This window comes from Tympanuchus pallidicinctus, unplaced genomic scaffold (assembly GCF_026119805.1).
Source record: "Tympanuchus pallidicinctus isolate F22 unplaced genomic scaffold, pur_lepc_1.0 scaffold7, whole genome shotgun sequence".
Taxonomy (NCBI): domain Eukaryota; kingdom Metazoa; phylum Chordata; class Aves; order Galliformes; family Phasianidae; genus Tympanuchus; species Tympanuchus pallidicinctus.
The window spans coordinates 27,423,719-27,433,082 of NW_026294791.1; positions in this window are offsets into that span (position 1 = coordinate 27,423,719).

Below are 9,364 nucleotides of genomic sequence, written 5' to 3' on the forward strand. Positions count from 1 at the left end.
GTGGTGGTGGTTAGAAGAGACACTGAGTTTAACCCTTAAGATAACTGTAGCAATTTATTCACTTCTATCTCCTGCTGCTAATCACTCCACTTTTGCTCTGAAATGTACTAAATTTACTTCCTTCATTGGTGTTATATATGCATATGCATTGCATGAGTGTCTTAAAAAAATAAAAAGAAAAGAAAGAGTTGAAAACAAAAGAAATTCAAATTAAAAATATCACTTTGGATAGTAATTTTTAACCCAGCTTTACAGCTTTACCCAAATTAACAGCTTTGTTAATCTGTTGTAGTGTTACTCTCAAAATTGCTGTCACACAACAAGGCAGTAAACAGTGCTATAAGAAGCATATGGCATAGATTGAAGTTGCCTTTACTCCTAGAGACTGGATTTCATCAAATTGCCTTTTCAGAAGAAATGCTTTTATCAACATCCTTCAAATCATCTGTCATATTGTGAGAGTAAACATTTTTCTGTAAATCAACTGCCTGTACATTCTGACAGAATAAGAAAATAGTTTGATCTCCTTAATAATAATTTTTTGTTAGGAGAAAGAAAAAAGTCATCCACAAACACATAAAATAAGGTAGCACTTCAAACTCCCTAAAAAGTGAAAAAAAACTCCAAACAGACAATGTATATTCTAAATCTAAAAAGACTGTAAGATTTGGAGGGCACTGTAACATAGTTAGGGTTTTTATTTTTATTTTTTTAATTTCAAGGGCCCTCAGTGTCAGTACTGTGAACACATCACTGTAACAAATTCACCTCGTAGGATCTGCTCTGTTGGTCCACATCCAGTATTTCTTGTACTGGTTCTCTACTGGTAGAGAACTGTGTGACCTGAAAATTCTTTATTATTCTCTGAATCATTAATCTGTGTCCTGCTTTCTAAGGATACCAGCAGATCAGAGTTTATACCAGTAATATGCAACATGCAAGACTATTGTGTTATTTTAAAAAGAAGGATAGTAAATACAATAACTAATTTTATTGACATAGCATATTAAGGCCCCTTAATATGCTCACACTTTATTAAAAAGTGTCCCTACTGAATACGTGATATTGATTATAATTTAATTATAAATGCCTAGAAATATATTTAGCCTCCATGAAACATTTGCAGGATAGAATCATGTAGGTTTGAAAAGATCTTCAAGATCATTAAGTCCAACCATCCATGTGACATACTGAGACTCACCACCAAACCATGTCCCTTACTGCCATGTCTTAGATACCTCCAGGGATAGGGATTTCATTCTCTCTGTGAAGAACTTTTTTCCCATATCCAACTGCCCTGGTGCAATTTAAGACCATTTCCTTGCATCCCATCCCTCATGTCACCTGAGAAGAGAGACTGACATTCTCTTCACTATGGGTAGTTGGAGAGCTTGATGAGCTGTGAAAATACTTAACACAAAAGTTCAGTATAGATATATAAATTAGTGTAAATTAATTATGCCTAAATGATTAGCTTCATTTGGAAAATTTCCATTTGTTTTTAGCCATAATATTTCTTCAAATTTATGTGGCATTTAAGAAAATATAAGCCATTTCTATTCCCTAGTATAATACTAAATGGCAGTTGTTTTGCCTTTAATTAATAATTCTTTCCTTCATCTTTGAAGATCATAACATGCAGACCAAAAGATTAATTATTATTACTTCTTATGTATAAAATTACTTCTCATTGTATAAGATGGCATATACCATAGCAGCTGCCATTACATTCTTAAGTATTCTTTAAAATCTGTCAGTACAGGATGATTATTGATACCTACTGAAGGCAGAAAGTTTCATAATTAATTAACTGGCTATTGTAAAAATATCTTTCTTTCTAAAACTATTGTCAATTAACTTTCCTGTGTATAAATATCCTCTTACATTTCTTAGAGAGAAAAACAATAGCAATTGATATTGTTGGTAGCCATGGCATAATTTCAAAAAGATGTTAGAGAGTATAAATAATTTTACCTTTTCTAATTTTCCCTCTTACACTTTTGTCATTTTTGTCACTACAGATATGTGACTGAGTTCACTTGCCTACTACCCTGATGTAGCTCTGTAACATTTATTAAGTGCCAAAATCTGGAACAATAACTTGTGAAGAATCTCTGCTGCACTCAGTGTTGCAAAGTCACTGGTATCAGCACTAAGCTGAAAATGTTGTAAATAAAAACTGTATTAGTATTTGCAAGGATTGACAGTACTAATACTTATTCCTATACTGCAAGGGCAAAAATCAAGCACACAAACACCACACTCCAGAAAATTGTTTACTTTTGTTTACTTTGTGTATCATCATAGAATATGTATCTTATGAACAATAAGGTTTTTCCTATCTCCTTTTTCTTGTTTGATGATATCATTCGTGGAGCACCAATGGAAACAATATGCTTTATAGAATAACACAGTGAAAAAAGAAAATGTTTTCACTATACTAGTTTAACAAAGCAGAATATATTTACAATGGGCTATCTTCTTAACAACACACAAATTAATAGACTTTTATATGTTAAGCTCTAAGAGAAAAAGAAAGCAGTTTTTTTCATGCCATGAAGACTTACTTTTGTTAATACCTTTCAATAAAATAATTACTGTCTTTGATAGTACCATGCACATGGACAAAACAAGCCAAACAGTTACTGTCCCAAAATAACTGAGATCCAACTCATAGCATAAATTAAAATGAAACAAATGTGGAAAATAATTGTGGTACGTAAATAAATGAAGATATAACAGCACAGTGCTTTCTGTTTGCAATTGTAGAAATAGTTGAAACATCAAATTGCTTTGACATTTATGTGGAAGATGGAGGATCTGAATGGAAGCATTTCCTCTAAACCACAGGACACAAATTTGAATCCAGATTGCATAATATGCTTTATTTGTTAGAGTATTTGTGCTTTTGAGAGGTTTGTAAAGTTTAGGATTTCTTCTGGATTTCTCATCAAAAGGTCCAAGTCCTATTTTAGTGCAGACTGCTGATATTTCCAAACATTTGCTTCTATATCTTTGTTCTTTTTCAGACTTCTCAATTAACAAAACTTCTAAAGTCATAGCAAATCCTCTTGTAGCTCAGCCAAATAAATGTTTATTCATTCGGCAGAGACAGAGACAGAAGACATATAGCTTTCTCATATCTTTATCAGAATAGCTACACATATTCTTCCATTAGCTTTCCCTAAAATATGCATATTTGTGAGTGGTTTTTTGTTTGTTTGTGTCTTTTGTTTGTCTTTAATGTATATACATTTATTTCTTTAGGCTTCTATATTTCAGCTGATTTAAGTTATGGAAAATTAAAGTAAGCACCAACTTAACAATTTCAAAGTTTTAAAACCAAAATATATGAGGTTCCTTTAGCGGTTGTCATATTGGAAAGTTCATACTTCACGTTCTTTCTTCAGAGATGGTTTTAAAGAATACAAAAGGTAAGACACGTTCGTTCATACTCCAGCAACCAGCAAAGACACTTGTTCCAGAAGAGTAGTATTGGTTTAACCTTTATATTTCTGACTGAAATTTAGCTTCCAATTATCTAAAAGGCAAATTTAGCTCATTAAGAAAATTGCAGAGAATTGGGCCCAAATTATATGTGATCTCACATGTCAATGGCTGCTAATTTTCCCATTAACTTACTGCTGCCACTGTAAAAACACTGTTTTAATATGAACTCACAGTGTATTTGTCAGCTCTACAACAGCCCACATTTTTGTATCTTTATGAAATAAATATTTTTTATTAAAGAATTTGAAGAAGTATTTCATTCCAATTGTTCAAATAAACTTGAGAAAAGATTTATAAATAGTCACACAGTGTAGCGTTATAGAAGAAACGCATCTTTAAACTTGTGTTCTGAAACTTCCAAATTACTGATATTTTATAATATGTTAAAAGGACTGCAAAATGACATTCACTTTGTCTTATAAGAGCTACCTTTGAGGACATTTTTTGATTTGTGAATTTTGAAATACACTGAAAACCAGCAAACTACTGTAAAATGAGCTATAGACTGTATAGCTTGTAATCCATGTCTTCTAGACTTTAGTCATAACTTGATTATCTAATGGCAAACTATTTTCTGCCTTTCCTTATGAGAGTATTTCTTCACAGAAGCCTGATGGCAGACATACCCCACCCAGCTACGTAATTTTCATTATTAAAATTTTTAGACACATATGATATGAAATAAAAGAAACTGAGAAAAAGTGAAATAATTTAAGGAAAAAGAGAAGTAGTTTTCCCTCACCAAGTGTCCATGGCATAGCTCACATTCCCTGGGCAAATTAATTTAATACCTGATTTAGTGGTTGGCAACCCTGTCCACAGTAGGGGAGTTGGAACTAGATGGTCTTTAATGTCCCTGCCAACCCAAGCCATTCTATGATTCTCTGAAACTTCTCATTTAGGGCTCAAATTAAAATTGATGAAAACAAGTACCTAGATTGACCTTAGTGGAGTCAGTACATCAAGTCTCCATGGGAACAATAACACTCTTGCATTTTAAAAAACAGATAAAAAATTTTAACAGTCTTTCTGTTTTATGATATAATCTGCACTAAGGTCCAAATCAGCATTTTAAATTATTGTACAAATTGATCTTTATATTTCCAAGAGCTGCACTATTTTCACTGTTGCTATAATTTTCTAAGAAAAGTTATAAAAAAAAAAAAAAAAAATTGGGTTTTGTCACTGGCAAATTCTGTTCTTTTCTTGGTGAACAATTACAAGCGTGGAAAGCCATCCTTCATAATTTTAGTGATTGCACTGCTGCCAAGAAAAAATGTAGAGTCAACACTAATCTTCAGAAATAGCCTGTGCCAAACGCACACGGTTGGGTAATGAAATTTGGATACCATTGTTTATTCATTTAGTGGCTATTTCACTTCACACTGCATATTCTTTAAATCTAATGTTGGTTTGAATAATGAAGGGATTAAATGGCTGATTTCAAAACTACTGACTGCATCTCAGACCTAGAAAAATTTCTAATCATAGGCTTTGTCTTGAAAAACTTCAGACATTAATATCCTAGTTGGTACTCATAAATTTAAATTAGTTGTGGTGGTTTAGTTTTTTTTGTTTTGTTGTGCTTTTGTTAATTTGCTTGTTTGTTGTGGTTTTGTTTATCTTTTCAAATAGCCTACTATTGCTTTTAAAAAGACAACATGAGAATAGATAGAAAAAAGAGAAGTATAAAAAAGACTGAATCAAGTAATCAAGTACTGAAAAAAGAACCTCCAGTTGGGCTGTAAATTTCATTTATGCTTTTTTCTAATTAACCACTGAGAATCTAAGACTTACAGAAAATTAGTAGTACCAGTTAGGAATTTCATTACTTTTTTTGTGGCATCTTGAAAGCTGAAATTATTCATGAGCAGTCTATAGATGTGCAGCTCACATTTTATAATTTTTTTTTCATATTATTATAACATTACAAGAAACAAAAAAACAGAAAAACGAAAAAAAAAAAAGGAAAATCATTCTCCAGTTTTACTTCATTTTAGCAAAGGGAAAAAGACCAGAACCACCTCTACATTCTAAGTAAGGCAAAGAATAATAATAATTTCTTGATTTTCATATGTATTAAAGTTTTCTAATTCAGCCAATTGCTCACTTCTTTTCCTTTTCCTTAAGCTGCAATATACACTCTTCAAGAAGTGACTTTGAATAAGATGGCAGAAAAAAAATTGAGATTTTCATAAGAAGTAAGAAATTACTTTTTTTTCCCTTTCCCAAAGATTTTGAAGAAAATACAAACTGATCTAACCTGGTCATTAACTGCCTTGTATGATTCTCTCCAACTCAGCTCTGTTGTTTTCTTTTTTCAGTTTTTCTGTTATTGATTTTTCTTCATAACATATGGACTTCATAAAAAATGATGAGCCAATAAAAGTTGTTTATTATATATAGCAGAAAGGAAATAAGAGCTCCTGACTATAAATTACAAAGATGGTGGGTGGATAATAAAGACTGTAGGAAGTTGTAGTTGCTCTCCCACTATTGTTAAGTGTGTTGTTGATAATCATGGGATATATAATCATGCCTACCATGAAATTTTCACACTTTTGAAAAGTTCTAAGATTCATACCAACATTTTAGCAATATGCTGTAATATAGCTTTTTGCCTGAATTCATGCAAAACTTTGCTCTCAAGTGTTATAGAAAATGCATCAATGTGATCCAATTATTTGCCCAATCCTTGATGAATTTTATTGATTAAAGATTTTCTTTCATTGATTTCATACTTGTCTAATAAAAAAGAAAAAAAAACAATTTCCTGCAAAGATCTACATTTGATGCACAATTAACAAGGCCCTCCAGAGCAGTAAGACTAAATAAAATTATGATTACATACGAAGGCAAATATTTAGAAGCGTGTGTGTGTCTTTGAAAAGTATAATGATTCCCATCATCTTTTTTGACTGCTGCAATATATGTTGTAGTATAGAAATCCATTAATGTCCAGAGAGGACATTATCCTCAGAGGAATAGTGAAGGCATAATAAATAAAGCTTATGGATTTGAGTCCATGGAAGACATAGCAGGATCCCCATTGCAATGAAGAAACCAGAGGCTGGGTCGACCCTTTCCTGTGAGGTGCTCTTTCAGATGAGTCTCTAGCACCTAGCCATGCTGAGGCACTTTCACACCACATCATACTGTGCCAGGCCTTGGATTGTTCTTTTCCTGCCACATATATTCCTGGAAGATTCAAATTTTCTTATGAAGCAAACTAAAATCATCTTACAGGAGAACAAACAAACAAATAAATAAATGAAACAGAGAAAACAGCATCAGAAATATTTATCATTTATAGCAGCACTGTTGCAAATCACCTGCTTTTTATGTCTTCATCTGTGATTTAATAAAATAATATAGCCTACCAAAAGTGCATGAATATACACAGTAAATGAGAACACTCCTTAACCACTGATTTTTTTCTCCAGTAATGGGGAGTTTTTAATCTCGTATGAAGGATTCCATTTCAACAGTTCAAGTCCCTTTGAAGCCCCTGGCAGCCATGTCACTCCTATGTTTTACATTATTTCTGGAACCCATTACATGGCTTTCTGGCACTCCCTAAGCATTTTTGGCCAAACAACAAAGTGTACAGTTAGAAAATGAGATAAATCATACAGATAAATTGATTTGTTAGAGCTGTATACAACTTCAATGGCATAACCTAAATAATAAAGATCTTCCAGAGATACGGATGTCTGACATAGATGTTTTCAGGGGTATAGTTCAAGCTGAAGGCTTTCCAAAAAATCAGTATTCTACAGCACATAATGCCTTTCATCATTTGTTTTCCTTCTAAATTCATCCCAATATTAGGTTAAGGAATCAAAATCTTAAACTTTAAGGGTCCCTTCCAACTCAAATGATGCTATGATTCCATGACTTGAGTGAACAAACCTTGTTTCTTGACTTAGTGACTTGAGCCGTTTAAATGTTGGTAGTGCGTGTGAAATGATAAATGCAGTTGCAGTGATAAACTGTGAAAACATAAAATGAGAGCAATTTCTTTTTTTTTTTTTCCCCAATAAGAAACTAATGCTTAATGAAAAGCATGGGGCACAAGCCCTTTGTTGATAAGTGCCAAACAAGTGCCTGAGAAAACAATTACCTCTCTCTAAAGCAAGGAAGTGTTTGACATAATAAAGTCATGGGTTAAAAATGTAATGGAAATAAAAAATGTAATTGGTGAGTCCATTGTCTGTGTGAAATTGTTTAACATTGTAAATTACTTTGGTTAAAAAAAAATTACTGAGCAGAAACCAATGAATGACTGATAAAGAATGACAGCATCTTACATATGCTCTGTCAAGCTAATGTTACACTTCAAAACTCTGGAATGAGCAGACTGGAGTCCCCACAGACTGGCCTAGAAACTGGAGGAAGAGTGCTCTTTTATTAAATACCAGACAGAAATAGTGGTCAAGGTAGCTTTTAATTAGTCTATGAAAATTCAGGTAAGATTATCGATTGCTCAAGTCATTGAGCAAAAAAGATAATTACTTTTTTTTTTTTTTTTTTTTTTGGTCAGGTGAAATTGACTTTTAAACTTCCTGAAGACTTTTTTTGTTTAAAAAAAAAATCTTCTTTGTTTTAAAAAAAATCTTTTAAAAGCATTACTAGTATTTCCTTATGATGAAAGATTCAGTACATCTGCACAAGATCCTTTTCCAATAGTACCTAATCTCTAAAATGATTTGTTAGAAAGGCAATAGGCATCAAAAACCAGATGGAGTTAAAACCCTCCTCACACTTTCCATCACATCTGAACTTCATATCTTAGAAATAACACTAATTTATCAGAAATAAATCAGAATTAAGAGGTATAGGTTTTACAGACATTTTCCTCAGTAAGTTGAAACATCTGAGGAAAGACTGTTTCTACAGCATATTAACATATAATTTGTAGGTGAATTAATTTAAGAAGTTCAATTGCATCTGTCACATCTTGTCCTTCTTCCTGCAGCTCCACTAATGACTTAATGGAGAACATGGAAAATGAATTTAATGGAAAGTTGCCATTGCATGATGTAGAAAACTGACTCCTATGAATAGGAATAGATTTTGAATAGAAGAGATGATGATGGAGTAGTTCATGACAATATATTCAAAGGAAGAACAAAGCCCATGAAGCAAATATATTGGAGTTTACTTAGTTTACTGTTAATAACCACATATCAGAGACTTGACATGAGAACAGTAAGTCATCAGAGTGGGATAATGCACTTCAAGTGATATATGTACAGAAAAAAAAAACCCTGAAACTTCCCTCTAATCCTGCTGTGAAACAAGTAACTGTGTAACTCACAAAACTCTTCTTTCTGCTAAAATAGAGACATCATATGCCAGCCTTTTATCATAGTCAGTTTTTAAGATTTTAAGAGTGTTCTTGTATGAGTTTCTATAAATTTTAGATAGCGTTCCCTGTCTAATTATGGAGCTTAGATAATTCATTTGAATTCATAGAATCATAGAATCATACAATCATAGAATCACCAAGGTTGGAAAAGACCTAAAAGATCACCCAGTCCAACCGTTCACTTATTACCAATAGCTCCCACTAAACCATGTCCCTCAACACAACATCCAGCCTTTCCTTGAACACCCTCAGGCTCGGTGACTCCACCACCTCCCTGGGCAGTCCATTCCAGTGCCTGACCAACCTTTCTGAAAAGTAATACTTCCTGATGTCCAGCCTGAATCTCCCCTACCGTAGCTTGAAACCATTCCCTCCGGTCCTATCACTAATGACACGAGAGAAGAGGCCGACCCCCAGCTCACTACAGCCTCCCTTCAGGAAGTTATAGAGAGCAATGAGGTCTCCTCTGAGCCTCCTCTTCTC